Source organism: Schistocerca serialis, chromosome 1, assembly GCF_023864345.2.
Source record: "Schistocerca serialis cubense isolate TAMUIC-IGC-003099 chromosome 1, iqSchSeri2.2, whole genome shotgun sequence".
In the NCBI taxonomy this organism is placed as follows: Eukaryota; Metazoa; Arthropoda; class Insecta; order Orthoptera; family Acrididae; genus Schistocerca; species Schistocerca serialis.
In genome coordinates, this window is record NC_064638.1 from 573,640,660 (window position 1) to 573,663,902 (window position 23,243).

The 23,243-nt window shown below is 46.1% G+C and overlaps 1 protein-coding gene across 4 annotated transcripts in view; it reads left to right on the plus strand.

Annotated features, from left to right (window-relative positions):
- Window positions 1-23,243, plus strand: part of LOC126476340 (uncharacterized) — a 676,721-nt gene that overhangs the window by 558,421 nt on the left and 95,057 nt on the right. The gene's annotated exons all lie outside the window — the stretch shown is intronic.

Consider the following 23,243-nt stretch of genomic DNA (forward strand, 5'->3'; position numbering starts at 1 on the left):
AACAGTGCATTGATAATGGCTGGGCACCAGCCAAAATCTAGATTTGCCTAATAAAGCCTGAAAGAAAAGGACGACTGATCGCTGCGCTCTATCATTTGAAAGGAAAATTATTTACTGTATGGCTACCCAACTTTATAGGAATGATGCCAGACTGTGCGCTGCAGGATTTGTGTTCGATCGAAGCCTCATTCGCGAAACACGACCGTAATCCAAAATGCTCTTGGCGCGTGAGACAAGGTATGCCATCTACTGTTCCAAAGATTAACTATGAAAAACTTATTGGCAGACAAGGATCAGTATCATACATTGCCAGTTTCAGAGAGCAGGCCGGTCTGTTTGAGAGCCTGTTGCAGAATGCTCTTTAAGCCATTGTGTGAGATTTCAGTATTGTCACACACCGAGAATGTGGGATGTTTGATATTTTTTTCGGTTATTTGCATCTCTGGTGAGTAATGCGTTATTTCTGGCAGATCTTTGACTAACAATACTGAAGTATTCACTGACTGTGTTGCACGCTGGTGATAGGGCAGTTGCTGTGTCCCGTAGTAGTGTAGTAAGAATCAGTTCGCGAAGTGATCGGGTTCAGCGTGGCATAGAAGAAAAGCGATTATTGATATGTCGAGTGTATTTTCTAAATATGTCCTAATTTGATGTGGTTTTTACGGTATATGAGTGCCGGAGGGCATCCTTTCTAACACAATTTAAACTCAAAAAACAAATCCTGCTCATGTCCGAACGTAAATAAGAAGACTGTCAATGATGAATGTTAAATTAACTCACGCTCGTTAGCTGTGATAGAGAAGGGATTAATATGGCTTGTAATATAGGCAGATAGTATCATAATTTGGCTCTGGAGAGGCTATTCTATTTTGCATCTGTTAATGTTATTGTTATTATTATTATTATTATTATTATTATTATTAAAACTTGTACGTTGAGAAAACGACTATAAATAACCGTCGGCATCCTCGCTTTGTCCGGATTAAACATGTCACTGCTCCAGAAGCAACGCATCATGCCCCAGCTAGCGATCTGCAGTCGGAAAGATTCTGAGATCCGTCCGACAGCTGGACTGGAAAACGACAGGCAACACTAATGTGATTGGGCAGCGTATGAGGAGAGAAAAGGATACGAGCAAGATATCAGCCCCAGCAGTCGATTCGACGTAAAAATTTGGGTCGTAATTGTGACACTACGCATTTATGACCTTCTGAATGCGCAGTTTTTTAACTGTCGACAGCACCCATTGTTCGTGACCCGCTCCACCCCGCCACAGCCGCCTAATGCCTGAACGCCGAGTACTGCATAGCTTGTGCTCCGCCTCTAATGACCTCGTTGCCGAGAGACGTTAAACACTTATCTCCTCCTCAAAGCAGAGAGATCTCGGACACTGGTTACAGGTTAGAAACTGCGCATTTTGACGTAAGGAACTAAGCACTAAGGCTTGTTGGTTCACCGACATTATGGACACGAACCTCTTACTCCAGTGTAGAGTACTTCGAGCTCGGGCATTAGGCTGAGGGAGTGACAACAACCGATGCGCGCAGAAGTTTAAATGCTGTACTTTCACAAGGTCATAACTTAGTACTATCAGAATTATGGCCCAAATTTTCGCACGGAGACTAGTCTGGTGCTGTGTATTGCAGGTGTGCCTTCCTCTCCTTAAAATATGAAGTCAAGTTGGTTATGTTTCCTTTAAAGAGGTGATCATGAGAAGTTTGCACAAAGTACTATACTAAGGAATACTGTGCCACAGACTACCATAAATTTCCACGTATGGCACCAAAGAGTCTGTGCGAAACAGAGAGAAAATGTAATGTTGTGTCAGATATTTCATTCTAAGCTCTGGGTAGATTTTGTTTTTAGCTTGGAGAAGATAATAAGAGAGCTACAGTTACTTAATACATCTGATGAATTTAGGGTTGCCTTTCTGCTTACTATATTAGCCTGTAAATAGCTGAAGATAAAATTAGTAATTCCTTGTCTCGGCTGATCACCGGAGATTCTGATGAACCGTTTCATGAACCAATACAGACATTCAGTGTCTGTTTTACCGTGACGTATATCGAATAATTTAACTTGGAACTTGCTGATTCATGTGTACCTTGTGCGTTATGTTAATCCTTAAGAATTTCAGGAAAGATCGCCTGAAACTGATACAAAAAGTCTTCGCTTTAAAAATTAACATTAACAGCTCTTTTTAACTATTACTTAGATTTTCCACGAGAGCTAACGTGGAAGCAGTGGACACACGTTCCAATAAACGGGGTGTCGAGCCGAGCAGGGGGGGGGGGGGGGGGAGGGAAGGGGGGGTCTAGTTGTAAGGCGCGCAACTGGAAATCGAAAGATTGCTGGGTGGAATCATGTCCGATCACGGAATATTTAATTTATCTTTACGTAACATGTGAAAATTTGCCAGGCACGATAAGTGTTCCGAATTTCACTTCGAACTGCAGGATCGCTTTTACCGGTGGGATTACTGGGCTAAGTTAAGGAACGCAGGTCACCAACCTGGCATCCAATTGAAGGACTAGCATCAGATCGTTGGCCAAGTGGTATACAGAAGTAGTCTTTAATCTGAAAGTGCGCGCCTCCAGATATTGCCACATAAGATTTGCGTACTGAGTGCCTTGTTAAGAGAGCACAGTCTTTTGATGGACGTTTTTGACAGGTTCTTTGCTAGCTGCCGAGCGCAAAGAATTTGGAGGCTTCCAGAAACAGCGCGTTAGTCAGCAGCTCCATAATGTCCAGGTGCGGCCGCGCCTTCATTGCGTGCTAATGCGTGTCCGCGTCGTGCTGGAAACGCGTGCCGCGCTAGGAACCCAGGACGCACGCTACACGTCGCGACACTGACACGTGGGTAGCGGCAGTGACAGGGGTCGCCCAGATAAAGACACCACGCGTGGCGAGTCTGCGTGGGCGTGGCCGCCACCGCTACCGCCAAACAACGCCACAGTCTTACCGCGAGCCGACTGATATTTGTCGATATTAAGAAGCACGATATTATTTTTATAAGCCGTCTGGGGACGACCGAGTTACCTAATATACACTCCTGGAAATGGAAAAAAGAACACATTGACACCGGTGTGTCAGACCCACCATACTTGCTCCGGACACTGCGAGAGGGCTGTACAAGCAATGATCACACGCACGGCACAGCGGACACACCAGGAACCGCGGTGTTGGCCGTCGAATGGCGCTAGCTGCGCAGCATTTGTGCACCGCCGCCGTCAGTGTCAGCCAGTTTGCCGTGGCATACGGAGCTCCATCGCAGTCTTTAACACTGGTAGCATGCCGCGACAGCGTGGACGTGAACCGTATGTGCAGTTGACGGACTTTGAGCGAGGGCGTATAGTGGGCATGCGGGAGGCCGGGTGGACGTACCGCCGAATTGCTCAACACGTGGGGCGTGAGGTCTCCACAGTATATCGATGTTGTCGCCAGTGGTCGGCGGAAGGTGCACGTGCCCGTCGACCTGGGACCGGACCGCAGCGACGCACGGATGCACGCCAAGACCGTAGGATCCTACGCAGTGCCGTAGGGGACCGCACCGCCACTTCCCAGCAAATTAGGGACACTGCTGCTCCTGGGGTATCGGCGAGGACCATTCGCAACCGTCTCCATGAAGCTGGGCTACGGTCCCGCACACCGTTAGGCCGTCTTCCGCTCACGCCCCAACATCGTGCAGCCCGCCTCCAGTGGTGTCGCGACAGGCGTGAATGGAGGGACGAATGGAGACGTGTCGTCTTCAGCGATGAGAGTCGCTTCTGCCTTGGTGCCAATGATGGTCGTATGCGTGTTTGGCGCCGTGCAGGTGAGCGCCACAATCAGGACTGCATACGACCGAGGCACACAGGTCCAACACCCGGCATCATGGTGTGGGGAGCGATCTCCTACACTGGCCGTACACCACTGGTGATCGTCGAGGGGACACTGAATAGTGCACGGTACATCCAAACCGTCATCGAACCCATCGTTCTACCATTCCTAGACCGGCAAGGGAACTTGCTGTTCCAACAGGACAATGCACGTCCGCATGTATCCCGTGCCACCCAACGTGCTCTAGAAGGTGTAAGTCAACTACCCTGGCCAGCAAAATCTCCGGATCTGTGCCCCATTGAGCATGTTTGGGACTGGATGAAGCGTCGTCTCACGCGGTCTGCACGTCCAGCACGAACGCTGGTCCAACTGAGGCGCCAGGTGGAAATGGCATGGCAAGCCGTTCCACAGGACTACATCCAGCATCTCTACGATCGTCTCCATGGGAGAATAGCAGCCTGCATTGCTGCGAAAGGTGAATATACACTGTACTAGTGCCGACATTGTGCATGCTCTGTTGCCTGTGTCTATGTGCCTGTGGTTCTGTCAGTGTGATCATGTGATGTATCTGACCCTAGGAATGTGTCAATAAAGTTTCCCCTTCCTGGGACAATGAATTCACGGTGTTCTTATTTCAATTTCCTGGAGTGTATATAGATATATATTTTACCGGCACAGTCAAAATAATCTTTACACATGAGCAGTGTCGACTGTCTCCAACGACCATCTTTAGACTGCAAAAAAAATTAAAACTTCTATGTAATTTGAAATGTGACATGTACAATACATTTAGCATTACGCAGTCCAGTCACATTAATGTGGCCACCTGTCAAAAGCATGAATAACCACCTTTTGCAGCGCTAACTGCTGCGAGATGTGCAGGAAGAATGTCAGTAAGGTTCTGAAAGGCACTGACAGGGATATCGGACCGCGAAGTCTCCAGTGGCGTCGCCAGCCGCGCGACGTTTCTCGGTTGAGGATCCGTGGCGCTAACAGCCCGATCCAGGTCGTCCCACAGATTCTCGACTGGGTTTAAACACGGGGAATTCGCTGGCCAAGGGAGCGCGGCGATCTCATTCTGATTGTCTTCGAACCACGCACATACCCTGCGAGCTGTGTGAGACGTCGCATTGTCCTGCTGGTAGATGCCATCGTGACGAGGAAAAACAAGCTCCAAGGACAGATCCGTACTTTTGTTGATCTATTGTGCCGGCGGGTGTGGCCGAGCGGTTCTAGGCGCTTCAGTCCGGAACCGCGCGACTGCTAAGGTCGCAGATTCGAATCCTACCACTGGCATGGATGCGTGTGATGTCCTTAGGTTAGTTAGGTTTAAGTAGTTCTAGGGGACTGATGACCTCAGATGTTGTCCCATAGTGCTCAGAGCCATTTGAACGGAGTGGAGTCAACAAAACACGTAATAATGATCGATGGTCGCAGAAAAATTCACGTGCTTCGGAGGAAACCAATCTTCAAGTTCGTTTTTCGACCAATGTTTTGTGCGGCATGAACGGTAACAGGTTAATAGCTACAGTCATTTTAGAAGAGCGAACATGGGGACAGAATTACTCTCATTTTTTGTAAAATTCATTTCTTGAACACCTTCCGTATGTTCCTTCGGCCAGCTGGACTGCAGTCTACTTCCAGCCTTGACGGAGCCCCTCCACATTTTACCAGACGTGTGAGGGAACGTCTCACCCGCACTTGCTCTAATCACTAGATTGGTCGTGGTCCAACAGTTAGATGGCCACCGAGCTCGCCAAACCTCATGCCATTATATTCTTGTTTATAGCGTCGGATGAAGTCTGAGGTGTACAAAAGAGCCGTGAATACGCGAGATGAAGTGGATGGTAATATTCATGGACGCTGTTGCCCTCATTAGGGAACGTTCAGAGGCACTCAGACAAGCAACACGACGTGTGCACAAACGTGTTAAAATTGATACTCGAACATTTATTGGGAACTGTACGACACATTCAATGTCACATTGTACTATAATGCTTAGAGGTGAATGACTTAGAAATATATAATTTTTGATAAAACTTCTCTTAGGTGACTGACTACGGTTGTTACGAATTTTGAACACAGCATATTTCCGCCATTAGCTGTACAATGGGAGATTTACCATCTATCTTCACGGGAGAAAAACTGCATAACTCAATAGATCAAAAATAAATTTCCGTCAGATACGACACAACCAAATGCAGAACACACGTAATCGTCATGAGAGCCTACCTGAATATAACCCAAGAAGTGCCCTACATTAGCACAATTACAGTAATGTATGTTTGTTGAGAATTTCCACTCAACTTCTCACAAGTGTGAAGTTGTCAACAAACGTACATAACTTAATTGTGCCAAGGTAGAGCACGTTTTGAGCTATGTTCAGGCAGACTGTCGTGACAGTTACGTAAGTTCTACATTTTGTTGTGTCGTATTTGACGAAAAATTATCTGTTTTTATCCTATGCAGATAGTTGTTATAACTGAAATCGGTAGAAATATACAATTTTACAGCTGATCGTGAGAACATACTTTTTTCAAAAATGAATTTTTCAATTGATGCTTTGTAAAATGCACTGTTGCACATGATGTCCATGTGTAAACCTGACTGTGTATTGAATAATACAGAAAATAACAATGTACATTAAATGTGTTCAATCTGGAAAACCATTCGATAATGTCGAAGGTTCCACGAGGTATTTCGCGGAAGATGCTGCAGTATGCAGAGAAATTGCAGCGCTAGAAAATTGTAGGGAAATGCAGGAAGACCGCAGAGATCGACACTTGATGGAAATATTGGCAGTTGACCCACAACATAATATGATTACGTGACTGCAGAACAATAACTGGAGGCAGTTATATCTAGGAGCATGTGTGTGCAGAGATTTAAAATAAAACGAACACAAAAAAACTTATCGTTGGTAAGGCAGATGCTAGACCTAGATTCATTGGAAGAATCCTCACGAAGGCTAGTCCTCCCACCAATGCGGTATCTTAAGAAGCCCTTGTTCAACCAGTACTTGAATACTGCTTTTCAATGTGGGATTCGTCCCTGATAGGGCTGGAATAGGGAATGTTGTACTTGGCAAGACAGCCAAGCCACTAGGAGATAGCCGAAAGGCACGCGTTTAAGCTCACGCAGGCTGGCTTGAGGTCTGTAACAGTTAAGGGAATTTATAGTAGCAAAGAACGTAAGTAACTACTGGAATACTTAACTTTAATTCATAATTGGTGAACATCGGTCTGACGGTACATGCATCACAAGATAAATAGCAAATGATAATGGCGCCTTGCTAGGTCGTAGCAAATGACGTAGCTGAAGGCTATGCTAACTATCGCCTCGGCAAATGAGATCGTAATTTGTCAGTGAACCATCGCTAGCAAAGTCGGCTGTACAACTGGGGCGAGTGCTAGGAAGTCTCTCTAGACCTGCTGTGTGGCGGCGCTCGGTCTGCAATCACTGACAGTGGCGACACGCGGGTCCGACGTATACTAACGGACCGCGGCCGATTTAAAAGGCTACCACCTAGCAAGTGTGGTGTCTGGCGGTGACACCACAGGGAATAGGGAAGATACCAAGAACGGGAGCACGTTTCGTGACAGGTTCATATTTGTAGGTGCGAAAGCATCACGGAGATTCCCAGTGACGGACGCTTCAGGAGAGGTTTTCCTACATCCCTGTGTTATTTATTGTTAAAATTCGAACAAAGAAGATCCCCAGGAGATTCAAACAAAACATTGCTATCTCCTACGCACAAAGGGTACATCTTCATCTACGTGATTACTCTGCTATTCACAGTAAAGTGCCTGGCAGAGGGTTCAATGAACCACCTTCATGCTGTCTCTCTACCGTTCCACTCTCGAACGGCACGAGGGAAAAACGAGCACTTCAATTTTTCCGTGCGAGCCCTGATTTCTCTTATTTTATCGTGATGATCATTTCTCCCTATGTAGGTACTGCTTTGCAGTACAGCTTTATTTATTAAAGTTTTGCGACCTAATTTCCACCACATTGAATAGATCTCTCCATCCTCCGAAACCAGCCCCTAAACCAGTTCTCCCATGTATCTGTTGGGAGTAAGGCACACTCGTTATCCCAAGCCCTCAGGAAGTCCCCATCACTTGAAAACTGCACTCCTTTCAGCTTCATTTTCACATGCAGGAACACTGAAAAGTCACGAGGAGCAAGGTCTGAACTGCAAGGAGGATGCTGAAGAAGTTTCAGTCCTGTAGCCCGCAGATATTCGGTGCATCCTTTGGCGCATTGAGCTCGGGTGTTGTCGTGAGGGAGAAACCAAGTGTCCATTCGTGACGTTGGTCGCAGGTTCTTCAAAGACTTGGGCAGGCACTGCTCAATGCACCACTTAGTTGTGACTGTCTTCTGTGTTTCCAAAACAACACGCTCCACAATTCTACTCGAGTTGGAAAAAAAACAGCTATAATTTTCTTTTTTACTGATCGGGATTTTATGACAGCTATGGGTGACGCGTCACTTTCAAAGATCCAAACATTGTTTTGAGTCTTGTCTGTGTGTATTGAACCGGGGACCTAGAAACGACGGAAACGGCGGAGAGGTTTTGTGGTGTCACCGCCAGACACCACACTTGCTAGGTGGTAGCCTTTAAATCGGCCGCAGTCCGTTAGTATACGTCGGACCCGCGTGTCGCCACTATCAGTGATTGCAGACCGAGCGCCGCCACACGGCAGGTCTAGAGACTTCCTAGCACTCGCCCCAGTTGTACAACCGACTTTGCTAGCGATGGTTCACTGACAAAATACGGTCTCATTTGCCGAGACGATATTTTTGCATAGCCTTCAGCTACGTCATTTGCTACGACCTAGCAAGGCGCCATTATCAGTTACTATTGATCTTGTAAATCATGTACCGTCAAGACCGAAGTTCTTCATTAACGGATTAAAGTTAAGTATTCCACCAGCTACGTCCGTTTTTCTAAATTCTAATTTCCTTGTCCTGTTCCAGACCTCACGCCAGCCTGCGTGAGCTAAAACGCGTGCCTTTCGGCCTCCTCCTAGTAACACGGTGTTGGCTCTCCTGCCAACCAAAACAGGTTTCATCCCGCCGTAGCCCGTGGTGGTTCACAACCCCACAACAGCCCACAGCAGTCCACCCATCTCACCGCCGCCCCACACCGAACCCATGGTTATTGCGCGGTTCGGCTCAAAGTGGATCCCGACCCCCCCCTCCAACCCCCAACCCCCCCTCCAACTCCCAACCCCCTCCTCCAAACCCCAACCCCCAACCCCCCCTCCAACTCCCAACCCCCTCCTCCAAACCCCAACCCCCCCCCCCCTCCCCTGGGAACGTCTCATAAATTATGGTGTACGCTTACGTGCAGACAGTGTTGGTGCAGCAATCGCCGACATAGTGTAACTGAGGCTGAATAAGGGAAACCAGCGCGCATTCGCCGAGGCAGATGGAAAACCGCCTTAAAAACCATCCACAGGTTGGCCGGCACACCGGACCTTTACACTAATCCGCCGGACGGATTCGTGCTGGGGACCGGCACAATTTCCGATCGGGAAGCAGCGCGTTAGACCGCGCGGCTAGCCGGTTCAAAAAAATGGCTCTGAGCAGTATGGGACTTAACGTCTAAAGGTCATCAGTCCCCTAGAACATAGAACTACTTAAACCTAATTAACCTAAGGACATAACACACATCCATGTCCTAGGCAGGATTCGAACCTGCGACCGTAGAGGTCGCGCGGTCCCAGACTGTAGCGCCTAGAACCGCTCGGCCACCACGGCCGGCCCGGCTAGCCGGGCGGGCTGTTTTGGGTCTTACTCAGCACGTCACAGTACTGTAGGCAAGTCTCGTCACCTGTCCACCTGTCACGATGTTATTCACATACTGAGATTGTTCCTTAGAAAAGTTCTTTAACATCTGCACGCACCAAGTCACATGTTATCTGCTCTTCCACCAGTCTATGGAGCACCCAGAGACGACAAAGTTTTTTTTATTTGCAAGTGATTGTGCAGAATCGAACAAGTTGCTGGTGCATTTAGCCCTAAGGTATCCTTTATCTGCTTGTAGTTCACCGTCCTCTCTTGTCCAGCATTTTCCTCTCACAGTATCTATGTTTTCCTCCGTAACTGATGATGGTGACCTTACCGTCTTCTCAGCGTCCTCCAGAGTGAAATTTCCGCTTTGTAATTCTCTGTACCACTTGAATATAGTTGTACGATGTGGACACACATCACCGAGTGCAAGAGTTATTTCTTCAAAGCACTGGTCTGTATTTAAACCACGAGGGAAGTTGTACCGCAAAACTGCCCGAATCTCACTTCGTGACCACGGCGCCACAGCAAGAGCTTCAAACTATTACTGCTAGTGAACGACTGCGCCCACAGACTTGGCACAATGCAAGTATGAAGTGTTCTCAGAACACAGCAACAATCAGCCTCTTGCGACGTATTGTTGCGTCGTATTGCAAAAACTTTATTAGTGCCCCTGTATATTTAGCGAAAAGACTATGAAGATAAAATTAGAGAGATTCGAGTGCACGCAGAGGCTTACCAGCAATCGTCCTTTCCGCGAACCGTTCGCGAATGGAAATGGAAAAAGAGGGAAGTGACAGAGATGCCTAAAGTACCCTCGCCACTCTACGTAAGGTGACTCACGGAGTATAGATGTAGACGTAGATTTAGAGTGTCGCATGTATAAGACAGGCGGTGCACTCCGGAGGCAGCAGGGCATCTGGAGCTATGCGAGCGATGCTGCGGCTTTTTGCGGCTCGTTGGTGAGCAGCCGGCAGTGCAGGGCGGCGACCGTTAGGCTTGCAGCGGAACGGTTATCGCGGAGGCCGCCGATTGGCGGGGCCGGCGCTCATCCGCGGAATCTGGCAGCAGCACGTCCGTTACCTGCTGCTCGCTGCTCGCTGCGCGCTGCCTCTGCCCCAACACACAGCTGCGGCAGGGCTCGCGCTAAAAATAAACGCCGAAGCTGCCGGTCGACGAGATACAGCCTGTGGAACTAATGCAGTGTCCTAGCCACGGCCAGCCCTACCATGTAGGAGAACTACGCAGCCACTTGGGCACCAAACCGAGAAAATGACAACAAATTTGCTTACTGTGCTGGTTTGTCAGTAAATAACAAAATGAGGGTGAGCTATCACATATCGATACCACCCTACCGGCGTTTTAAGGTTCCGTCGTGCGCCAACGCCGGTCGTGAGCGATCCGGCGAACCCAATGGAGCATGCCTGCTGAGCCACACTCCAACGGCCCTCCGCCGCCGCAGTATAGGTGGTCCAGCGGCAGCCACTCAACCCACTCGCAATTGGAGCCTCTTCGCTACGTGATGCTACACAGACACCTACTAGTTGCGACTCCGACACCTTCGTTCATGTTACACTACTGAACATTAAAATTGCTACACCACGAAGATGACGTGCTACAGACGCGAAATTTAACCGACTGGAAGAAGATGGTGTGATATGCAAATGATTAGCTTTTCAGAGCATTCACACAAGGTTGGCGCCGGTGGCGACACCTACAACGTGCTGACATGACGATAGTTTCCAACCGATTTCTCATACACAAACAGCAGTTGACCGGCATTGACTGGTGAAACGTTGTTGTGATGCATCGTGTAAGGAGGAGAAATGCGTACCATCACGTTTCCGACTTTGATAAAGGTTGGATTGTAGCCTGTCGCGATTGCGGTTTATCGTATCGCGACATTGCTGCTCGCGTTGGTCGAGATCCAATGACTGTTAGCAGAATATGGAATCGGTGGGTTCAGGAGGGTAATACGGAACGCTGTGCTGGATCCCAATGGCCTCGTATCACTAGCAGTCGAGATGACAGGCATCTTATCCGCATGGCTGTAACGGATCGTGCAGCCACGTCTCGATCCCTGAGTCAACGGATGGGGACGTTTGCAAGACAACAACCATCTGCATGAACAATTCGACGACGTTTGCAGCATCATGGACTATCATCTTGGAGATCGTGGCTGCGGTTACCCTTGAGGCTGCATCACAGACAGGAGCGCCAGCAATGGTGTACTCAACGACGAACCTGGGTGCACGAATGGCAAAACGTCATTTTTTTTTCGGATGAATCCAGGTTCTGTTTACAGCATCATGATGGTAGCATCCGTGTTTGGCGACATCGCGGTGAACGCACATTGCAAGCGTGTATTCGTCATCGCCATACTGGCGTATCACCCGGCGTGATGGTATGGGGTGCCATTGGTTACACGTCTCGGTAACGTCTTCTCCGCATTGACGGCACTTTGAACAGTGGACGTTACATTTCAGATGTGTTACGACCCGTGGCGCTACCCTTCATTCGATCCCTGAGAAACCCCACATTTCAGCAGGATAATGCACGACCGCATGTTGCAGGTCCTGCACGGGCCTTTCTGGATACAGAAAATGTTCCACTGCTGCCCTGGCCAGCATATTCTCCAGATCTCTCACCAACTGAAAACGTCTGGTCAATGGTGGCCGAGCAACTGGCTCGTCACAATACGCCAGTCACTACTCTTGATGAACTGTGGTATCGTGTTGCAGCTGCATGGGCAACTGTACCTGTACACTCCATCCAAGCTGTGTTTGACTCAATGCCCAGGCGTATCAAGGCCGTTATTATGGCCAGAGATGGTTGTCTGGTTACTGATTTCTCAGGTTCTATGCACCAAAATTGCGTGAAAATGTAATCACATGTCAATTCTAGTATAATATAGTTGTCCAATGAATACCCGTTTATCATCAGCGTTTCTTCTTGGTGTAGCAATTTTAATGGCTAGTAGTGTATAATGCACAGACTCTTCCTTATTGACACTGAGAGCTGGACTTTATTTCTTGCAGCATTATTTGTAATCAGTCTTCATACACCTGAAGAAATAAAAGTTAATTAAATCTTTCGTTCACTGTGTTAACTTGTTCGCTAACCATTTCTGCTCCTGTTCGGCTCCCCTACGACGACAGTCGCCGCCCCACTCTGTACACCACCTCCCCTTACCGTAGTATACGAATTCGTACTCAAAAGAGCGTTCTGCGGATGTACTCGGGGGTGGGACAGAGCGACTTGCTTATATGAATTTGGCGCTCTGAAGCGATGGTTGCTCCGAGAGGGTGGGGGGTGGGCTCAGTCTAGAGGGTACGGGACCAAGGGCACGGCATAAAGTTGCGTTCCGCATTGTTTACTTAGCATCATGAAGTGAAGTGGATGAAGATGGAGCGCACTTTTACTGTCGAGGCGCACTTTTCTTAAGCTGGTATTACACGATACACCTATCCCAGCCGGTCGGGGTGGCCGAGCGTTTCTAGGCGCTTCAGTCCGGAACCGCGCGACTGCTACGGTCGCAGGTTCGAATCCTGCCTCGGGCATGGGTGTGTGTGCTGTCCTTAGGTTAGTTAGGTTTAAGTAGTACTAAGTTCTGATGACCTCAGAAGGTAAGTCCCATAGTGCTCAGAGCCATTTGAACCATTTTTTTGAACCTATCCCATACAAGTCGCACCAGCGCCCCCACTGTACAAGTCTGGAACTCCCAACTTTTCCGTGAGCCTTATTCGAAGACCTTGTAAAAACAGCTAGACTCCCTGAGGGCGCTGCAAGTGCGGGGTGTTTTGAAGCGTCGGCTGGACGCCATTTTGGTGGTGAGAGTCTGCTAACCTGAAGTGTGTTGTGCCTTATGAGAACACAGATCATTTATTACTGCTTACGTATAGTATGTTTTAGTCGTAACTGTACTGTCTACACATTCCAGTGTACATGAATAGGAGTGGCGAAGAGTTGTGCAGGGTTTAATTGCATTAATAAATATGCGAAACGAACCGATATTACCTTTCATACTTACCTGTATAGGGTTAAATTTTGTATGTCAGGGGCTTTCAGTCACAGCACCCCTGACATTAACAATTTTTTTTTTTTTTTTTTTTTTTTTTTTTTTTTTTTTTTTTTTTTTTTTTTTGCAGTAGCTACTATTGTTGATTGTACTGGTAGACATGAGGCTCAACATGTTTCATTTTGTGAAGCTGTAAAGTAGCTCAGATGTTGGTGAGAACACCACACAGCCCGAAATCAGGATTCACCTGCATACTGGGGCACGAAACGGTAATAATGCAGCGCGCCAGATACCGGAGAAATCATACGATGCTAAATAGCACTTCGAAAATTTGGAGCATTAAACAACGAAATGCTACAATTCGCGATTATGCTAATGTTATAAGCTGCATATTCGGAACTACAGACTTGCTTAAGTCTCTAATTGTGAAAGCTGATGTTTTTGTAAAGCTAGTATTTACTCATACTGAAACTTCCGAGAGGTCTAGCTTCGCATTTATTAAGCAATTATTGTTATCTTGTGCAGCTGTAATTAAATTACGTTATGATTATACAGAATTATGGACTAAAGTGTTCGTTTTATGTCATGCTTGTACAAAGAAACGATTATGTATGTTCCCGTTTCACAGCATTTTAGACATGGAGGACACAATTATCTAGGCGCTGTTTGCCGTGGCAGTGTCCGCCTTTAGTAGTTAGGAGAAGGGTAGAACGACGACATAGTGACAGAAGTAGGAACTGGGTTCGACACTCGCTGGGAAGAAGGGGTGAAGACAGGGACATACACTCCCAATTAATGAAAGAGTTGAAACCCGCAGGTCCACAGGAATTTAGGAACTTCGTCTGATGGTTCAAATGGCTCTGAGCACTATGGGACTCAACTGCTGAGGTCATTAGTCCCCTAGAACTTAGAACTAGTTGAACCTAACTAACCTAAGGACATCACAAACATCCATGCCTGAGGCAGGATTCGAACCTGCGACCGTAGCGGTCTTGCGGTTCCAGACTGCAGTGCCTTTAACCGCACGGCCACTTCGGCCGGCACTTCGTCTGAATGGATGTGCCTTTTTTGACAAGTTGCTGTCGATGGCACATGAAGTGATCCGCGTAAGTGGCACAGTAATGAGGGAAGCTCAATACTATCCTTCCTGGCACGCTGAAATAATACAAAAGATTCAGTCAAATCAAGCACGTGCAGTACTTTCACAAATTAACGTGATACGTACTCATTAGGCGAGTAAACTTACATGCACATTTACGTAAAACATACTAACTCAGAATTAAACATTTGTAGACCTACCCTATTACGGTAAAGCTTATCTAGACTATCATATACACATCTTTCCCTGTTGTACACCAGAATAAGCACGCCTATACTTTCTTTGTTGCTCTCAATTTCTGCAATAAGAAGATATCATTAGAAACACAGCTTTTCTCAACGGCAATACAAATAATAGAATTGTATTTGTTTTATTACTGTATTTATAAAAAAATTACTCACTGACAAATGCGTAGAACAGCTCGCGAAATAGTCAAAGCAGGCCTCAAGAGCTCGCGTACTACCCGAACACAATATTATTGCACATGGCTTCCCGTAGCCTTTACTGGAAACACATGGTAATATTACAGTAAACAAGTACAGTGGTGACTAAGAAAAGAACATCACACCGTGAATGATCTCAAGATAGTTGTGCATATGCTATGAAGCGGTTCAGCGTGTCATCGTGAAATATCACGCTAAAAACTCACGATAAGCCGACCAAGCGTGCTCAGTGCCAGGTGCAATAATATTGTGGTCGACTAGTATTTCTCGTCTGCTGACCACAATTGAAAACAATAACAAGCAGAAAGCCCGCTCGAAACACTGCGTTTTGCGCATGCGCGTACACACCTTCTCCACTGTGCCCTCGCGAATCCCCCGCAGAGTAGAAAGATTTCTATTTCTCTCTGGCGGATAAACCATCAGCTACAATCGCAACTTCACCCGTCCTGCCGCTAGGTAGCAGATCGTCTACACCTGCATTGTATACATTCGGTGTGCCCTGTAAATATCGGCTTACTGGTCGCTCAATCGTCGCTACGCAGCGTGCATTCCGTACCCATTTCAATACTGCGCCCCGTGGTCGTGTTCCTGGCCGGCAGTAGATTATTTTATGAGTAAACAACCCCAGGGAAACTGGGGATGTGAAGAGAAAAAAGAAATCTGGGCTTCACGAACAGCAAGGTCACCCCAAAACATTGACGTGAAAAGACTTTCTGTTTCGCTATCTCCTCAGCGCTGTGTCCGGAAACATGCGACTGCTGTGGGTTGTCCTTCCTGAAGAACTAAAATCTAATCCCTGCAAATCGGCAGTGGTGCAGGTACTTCATCCGCGCGGTAGTGTTGCTCGGGAAAATGCATCTGAGGCGTTTCTCGGCGTGCCTCGCGATACACTTGGTTTCTTCAGTCCTGAGGCCCACTTCCATCTTTCGGGATCTGTAATTAAGCAGAACATGCGCTACTGGAGCCCTGGTATCCGCAGACAAGTTCATCGGCTTCCCCTATGTTCACAACGTACAACTGTTTGCTATACACTACCACGAGGTGTAATGACTGGTCATCGTTCTTTGAAGGAAACGAACGGATAGTTTCGGTGACTTCTGATCGCTATGTCCACATGATTCAGGACTTTTTCCTACCAACGACGAGATGGCTGTGGTATACGTATGCTTCCATCAGGACGACGACGTAGCATACACAGCGCGTGTGTCAATGACTGTTTTGAGGCAACACTTCCCAGGACACCTCATCTCCTTGAGGGGCCGTACGCAGTGGTCCTCACGGTCGTCCAATTTAGCCCCTTGTAACTATTTTTTATTTTCCATGGGCCTTAGGAATACGGCATTGGCATTCTCTAGTCTCTTGATGTTTTTCCTTGGCGGATACGTCCGTATTAAAACTTCCTGGAAGATTAAAACTGTGTGCCGGATCGAGACTCGAACTCGGGACCTTCGCCCTTCGCGGGCAAGTTCTCTACCAACTCAGCTACCCAAGCACGACTCACGCCCCGTTCTCACAGCTTTAATTCCGCCAGTACCTCGTCTCCTACCTTCCAAACTTCACAGAAGCTCTCCTGCCAGGAAGTTTCATATCAGCGCACACTCCGCTGTAGAATGAAAATTTCTTTCTACGTCCATATTAACTGAATTCCGTATGTGGCAGCTTTGAGCTTGAACAGCATTATCGAAATCGACAGGAATAAATTTTGTACTTTAGGCGTAAATAGCTTTTGTTGCAGCTGTCGTTCGCTGTCGTGGATACAGAGAGAAAGTCGTTCCACAGTTTGTAGAGTTACTCGCTAGTGTTTAAAGCTGAACACTAATTCTAATGTTGATCCACCACATGTGAGATGATCTCTCTTTGATTTCCTTCTTCTCTTTCTAAATTGCTGTCATGTTTGAGCTGTTCGTTTCCATCGAGTTTTCTAGTGCCCACTTTGGGACTTTCTTACAGTGCTACTGATCCTATCCCAGAAACAGTTGATGTCTACTCAAAACATTTCAGGTCCTATAAGGGTCCCTTGGCGCACACCCGTCTGCTATTCTGCGACACATTCTCCTTCCATTATTACGTGCTGATCGAGCAAATCCTATTTTTCGAAGGTACTTCGTATGATCGTATCTTGGTTAGTAGTCGAACGCCTTTCGGAAATTTAAGAAGACGGAATCTGTCCGTTTTCATCCATCTGTCTTTTCAAGATTACATGTAGTCAAAAAGATGCTGACAAAATAAGATGCGTTATACGATGTGTTTTCCTGTTTTTAACGAGGCACTTCAGTGCAAATGGGTGAATGATCTTCAGAACAGTACTCTTTGGCCCTGATATTACTGGACGGCGAGCAAGAAATAGCAGATTCCCAAGTTGACGTGCTGACTTCCTATTGCTTCATCGAATATCCCTTCGATACTTACCAGCGAAGCGTGCACGAAAGCGAGCGGGCCCGGAGCGTTGCTCACGCCTACCCCAAAGACTGGCAGGTGGTGACTCAGGGTCAGGGGAGATTAATGACCAGCCGTGAGTCCTGGCGTGAGTCAGCCCTTACGGCGGGGGTGGAAGCCGTGCGGGGGCCACTCCCGCACCCCTCATGGCCTGTCCTGTTCCCACTGCCATATCATAATCTTATCTGACACAGCTCGGTGCTACTCCAATTAGCAACCACTGACTCATGGGCACCGGCGATGTGTCCGAAGAAGGTGACTATTCTCTGTTTCTGTGTACTTTGCAGGTCATTAAAACTGACACATCATGAAGACGGCATAAAAAAAACGTCAAATTGTGCTAACGTGTACTACATACTTGGACATGCAAATGATAAGCATTTTAAAAGCCATAGAAAGTAGGTAGAAGTAACGCCATCTACATTTTGTGTATAAGGGATGATTGCACAGCGGGTTTCTCATACGAAGCTAGCATTTGACTGTATGCTGTTTGTAACAAGATCGTCGTACGCATTGCCTGAGGAGAAAAACGTCTAGGAGCCCGGTGGGAGGATCATGGCGTATCCAGACAGCATTGTATAGCTCCGCGATATTACTGTTCGCGTTGGTCTCGATCCCACGACTGCCTTGCGAATATGGAGTCGATGAGCTGAGGAAGGCAATACTCAGCGCCTGCAGAGTCTCTAGAGCCACACGTAACTGGCTCTCGAGGAGACAGGCGAATTGACTTGAAACCGACGTCCGCCATCTTGTGTAGCCCAAAAACATCAGGTTCACAGCATTGGTACCACCGTGGTGTACCGCGGTGGTACTTCCCCGTGACGTCACTCTGACGTGCCTATGCCCATGCCCAGTTTCGACCGACCGAGCGAGTTGGCGCAGTGGTTAGACACTGGACTCGCATTCGGGAGGACGACGGTTCAATCCCGCGTCCGGCCATCCTGATTTAGGTTTTCCTTGATTTCCCTAAATCGCTCCAGGCAAATGCCGGGATGGTTCCTTTCAAAGGGCACGGCCGACTTCCTTCCTCGTCCTTCCCTAATCCGATGACCTCGCTGTCTGGTCTCCTTCCTCAAACCAACCAACCAACCCAGTTTCGACCGTTGGGAATAACTATCGACTTCCGTCATCGTCCAATAAAATAACACCAGTCGCCGTTATTTAGGTTTTATTTTTAGGCTACCAGTTTCGACGATACACTACGTCATCTTCAGGCCTATACAGTGAAGCTTATAACAGAGCAATAAGTACAAATTAAAACACAGAGCGAATTGTCTAAGAGATGCAAGTGTTACATGTGAATTTACACAATTAAAAGAAGATTTTAATTAAGACTGAGTTCTTTTAATTGTGTAAATTAATATGTAACACTTGCATCTTTTAGACAATTCACTCTGTGTTTTAATATGTACTTGTTGCTCTGTTATAACCTTCACTGTATATATTTTAATTGCGTAAATAGTTATGCAACACTTGCATCTTTTAGACAATACGCTCTTTGTTTTAACATGTACAGGGTTATTACAAATGATTGAAGCGATTTCACAGCTCTACAATAACTTTATTATTTGATATATTTTCACAATGCTTTGCGCACACATACAAACACTCAAAAAGTTTTTTTAGGCATTCACAAATGTTCGATATGTGCCCCTTTAGTGATTCGGCAGACATCAAGCCGATAATCAAGTTCCTCCCACACTCGGCGCAGCATGTCCCCATCAATGAGTTCGAAAGCATCGTTGATGCGAGCTCGCAGTTCTGGCACGTTTCTTGGTAGAGGAGGTTTAAACACTGAATCTTTCACATAACCCCACAGAAAGAAATTGCATGGGGTTAAGTCGGGAGAGCGTGGAGGCCATAACATGAATTGCTGATCATGATCTCCACTACGACCGATCCATCGGTTTTCCAATCTCCTGTTTAAGAAATGCCGAACATCATGATGGAAGTGCGCTGGAGCACCATCCTGTTGAGAGATGAAGTCGGCCCTGTCGGTCTCCAGTTGTGGCATGAGTCAATTTTCCAGCATGTCCAGATACACGTGTCCTGTAACGTTTTTTTCACAGAAGAAAAAGGGGTCGTAAACTTTAAACCGTGAGATTGCACAAAACACGTTAACTTTTGGTGAATTGCGAATTTGCTGCACGAATGCATGAGGATTCTCTACCGCCCAGATTCGCACATTGTGTCTGTTCACTTCACCATTAAGAAAAAATGTTGCTTCATCACTGAAAACAAGATTCGCACTGAACGCATCCTCTTCCATGAGCTGTTGCAACCGCGCCGAAAATTCAAAGCGTTTGACTTTGTCAAGTTTAGCTCCCTGCTTGCTTTATTCGTCGACTTCCGCGGGCTACGCGTGAAACTTGCCCGCACGCGTTCAACCGTTTCTTCGCTCACTGCAGGCCGACCCGTTGATTTCCCCTTACAGAGGCATCCAGAAGCTTTAAACTGCGCATACCGTCGCCGAATGGAGTTAGCAGTTGGTGGATCTTTGTTGAACTTCGTCCTGAAGTGTCGTTGCACTGTTATGACTGACTGATGTGAGTGCATTTCAAGCACGACATACGCTTTCTCGGCTCCTGTCGCCATTTTGTCTCACTGCGCTCTCGAGCGCTCTGGCGGCAGAAACCTGAAGTGCGGCTTCAGCCGAACAAAACTTTGAGTTTTTCTACGTATCTGTAGTGTGTCGTGACCATATGTCAATGAATGGAGCTACAGTGAATTTATGAAATCGCTTCAATCATTTGTAATAGCCCTGTACTTATTGCTCTGTTATAACCTTCACTGTAGAAGCCTGAAGATGACGTAGTGTACCGTCTAAACTGGTAGCCTAAGCATAAAACCTAAATAACGTCCATTGGGATTGTTTTATTGGATATTGACCAGCCGTAATCCCATACTCCAGACAGAAGATGGAGTTACACTCATTTCGTCATAGAGTCCCAAATAACATCTAGTGCCTTGATTGTGTGGAGATGTAATTGTTTCATAAAAATCTCTATTCTGCATGCAATTCTATTTCCTCGACATTTGTGTAATTGTTCGCTTTCTTAACATGCACCAGATACGATAGCATGCATTGCTTCTTTCCTCTTTGCACATGTTTGTGGGCTAACAAAAAAACCAGTAGCTACGTTGTTTGCAAACTTGAACATGACAAATATTGTGTACACGAGCTGAAAGCTGAAAATGTAACGAACAAGAAGTAGTACCAGTAAGCACACAAGTACTGGTTTCGGAGTTCCAGCTTCTTTGCTATCGATGCAAATACAGTTAGGAATTACATGGATTACGAAAGCATCCTTTTCACATCACAACCTTCTCTTCTAAGTTATTCGAAAGAAAAAACAAGTTACACCCACGAGGCCAAATGTGTCGCATTACTAGAGCAAATACGCGTTCAATAACCGGAAAACGTTCGAAATTGTCTTCCTGACACTATGTTATTCGTGTAAGCATTGTAATTTTTAATATTTAAAAGAGCTGTTGCGTGCAAACGACAGAATTAATGAACAAGAAGCAATCGTAAATAATGGTCTACTGTTTTTGGCTTTTTAAGATGCCAGCAAGTCCCGCCCACTCTAGCTTTAAAACAACGTATAGCGTAAGTACACTTCCTTAACGTTGTTCCCCACATATTAGATATTCACTTTTGCAGGTGTTTATGATCAGTTATGCAAAAGCAATCTTTAATTGTGGAAGGATAAATGACCTACACAAATGTTTGATACAGCACAGTATATCTTCAAGTTTTATTCCCGACTAACAATGTTAGTTCCCAATGTTCCTGCTAGATGGCTTGTGCGAATGAGTTATTCTTACAGTCATTATGGGGTCACGTGACGGTAAATAACGTGCGCAATGTTGTTTATGGTTTCATGGTTTCTAATCTGCTGCTACAGTTAAGAACAATTCAGGACTGAATGTCACAAGCCACCACCTCAGAGACAAACTGCTATTACTTGGTACAATCGTTTCACTGAAACTGGCTGTGTATCACATAGGACGCCGGATCAGCGTCGACCAACAATCTCTGATTGAACCAATTCGGCAGTCTTACAGTCGTAGTCCTGGTAAATCAATGAGACGTGCCAGCTCAGACTTCAATATGCTTGGTGTTGCAGTGTGGATGGTATTACGGAAACGCCTGTCTTTCAAACCCTGCAAGTTGGAATTGTTGCAAGCTTTAAGAGGAAGTGACAAAGAAAAATGAGCTGAGTTTTGTGTAGAATAACAAAATGGAGACAGAAGATGATTTTTCTAAATAAAATTGTGCAAATTGGATCGGCATAATGTTCGGATATGGGGTGAGCAGAAACCGCTTCACATAATCGGACATGTACGGGACTCGCCTAAGGTAAATATTTTTGCGCTATAAGCTGTAACAAGATTTACGGTCCTCCCTGTCTTGCCGAGTCAACTGCAAGTCGCATATCGTATTTGGACGTGCTTCAACATTATCTAATGCCTCAGTTACAACAGGATATGGGCTCAGAATTTCTTTTCCAGAAAGATAACGTGGCACTGCATTATCATACTGAAGTTGTCGCGTATCTCCGTAAGAATGTGTCTACTTGGCTTGGACGTGGTGGAATAATATCCTGGCCACCACGATCACCTGGTTTAACCCTAATGTATTTCCGTGTATGGGGCTACATTAAAGACAGAGTGTTTGTTCCTCCGCTTCCCGGAAACGTTGAAGAGCTGCGACAGTGAATAACATAAGCAGCCTCCATACATCAAGACTTGCTTTATCCGATTTGGGAGGAAACTGATTACCGGTGGGTCATTTGTCGAGTTATAAAAGGTAGCTACAATGAATGTTTGTAAATAGAACTTGAGGATATATTATACTCAGTGCAGTATCGAACATTTCTGTAAGTTATTTACCTTTTTCACAATTAAAGGTTACTTTCCTGTAGCTAATATATAAACACCCTATATTTCTTAATTGAGTGGGGAGCGAAATAAATTCCACTTCATAATACTTTCACAGGAGTTTACGTTATATTGTAGTATTGACAGAAAGACGTCAAAATACAGTGTGTTTCACAATATCATTACACGTACATTTCCAGTTACATTTCTTTATTCATCTTTCATTAAAATTGTATCAGTTTTATAATGAGATCGAGAGGGAAACAAAAGTCGTCGGCAATAACTTCTTCTCGCCGATGGCTGTCGCTGCGGTTGCAGAAGTGGTCAGCACTGGCGGCGGCGACGAATACTTCTTCTAGAACACAACTGTAACAAAACAACAAAGAAACAAACAGACATTAAATTCATCAACTTAACGAGGAATTAGTATACAGGGTGATTCAAAAAGAATACCACAACTTTAAAAATGTGTATTTAATGAAAGAAACATAATATAACCTTCTGTTGTACATCATTACAAAGAGTATTTAAAAAGGTTTTTTTTCACTCAAAAACAAGTTCAGACATGTTCAATATGGCCCCCTCCAGACACTCGAGCAATATCAACCCGATACTCCAACTCGTTTCACACTCTCTGTAGCATATCAGGCGTAACAGTTTGGATAGCTGCTGTTATTTCTCGTTTCAGATCATCAATGGTGGCTGGGAGAGGTGGCCGAAACACCATATCCTTAACATACCCCCATAA